The sequence below is a fragment of the Phalaenopsis equestris genome, unplaced genomic scaffold, assembly GCF_001263595.1.
Source record: "Phalaenopsis equestris unplaced genomic scaffold, ASM126359v1 Scaffold000188, whole genome shotgun sequence".
NCBI classification, from domain to species: Eukaryota; Viridiplantae; Streptophyta; class Magnoliopsida; order Asparagales; family Orchidaceae; genus Phalaenopsis; species Phalaenopsis equestris.
In genome coordinates, this window is record NW_018164630.1 from 692,802 (window position 1) to 693,211 (window position 410).

Genomic DNA, 410 nt, shown 5'->3' on the forward strand with positions numbered 1-410 from the left:
TGATCTTTCATATGTGGCTAAGTGTTTCGTTTGCTTGTGATTTATACGACTCGTTTTTCTGACTTTTGTGCTGAGTTTTCTCGTCTTGTTTAGTTTTCTTGCAAGTTTATTTAAATCTCTTGCAAATCATGCTATGCCCGCAACATTAATAACGCAACAGTAGCAGATGCCCAGGTACGCTTTTACAGTTTATTTACAGAATTTTACTTTATTGCATTTTACCTTTCAAGTACCTTTTATTTATCTGCAATTTGATTATTCTGCATGCAAAACCAGTTCTAAAACCAAAATCGAAACAAAACCAAACATTGACACCAAAACTGTGAAACACAAATCACCAATGTCAAACGCTTAAACCCTGTAGTCATCGCTACAACAAGAGTTTCGGAGCTAAATTCGTGGGCAGCGCG

At 36.3% G+C, this 410-nt stretch overlaps 1 protein-coding gene across 1 annotated transcript in view; it reads left to right on the forward strand.

Annotated features, from left to right (window-relative positions):
* Positions 1-410, forward strand: part of LOC110022414 (kelch repeat-containing protein At3g27220-like) — a gene marked incomplete at its 3' end in the record, with an annotated part of 17,709 nt that overhangs the window by 15,866 nt on the left and 1,433 nt on the right.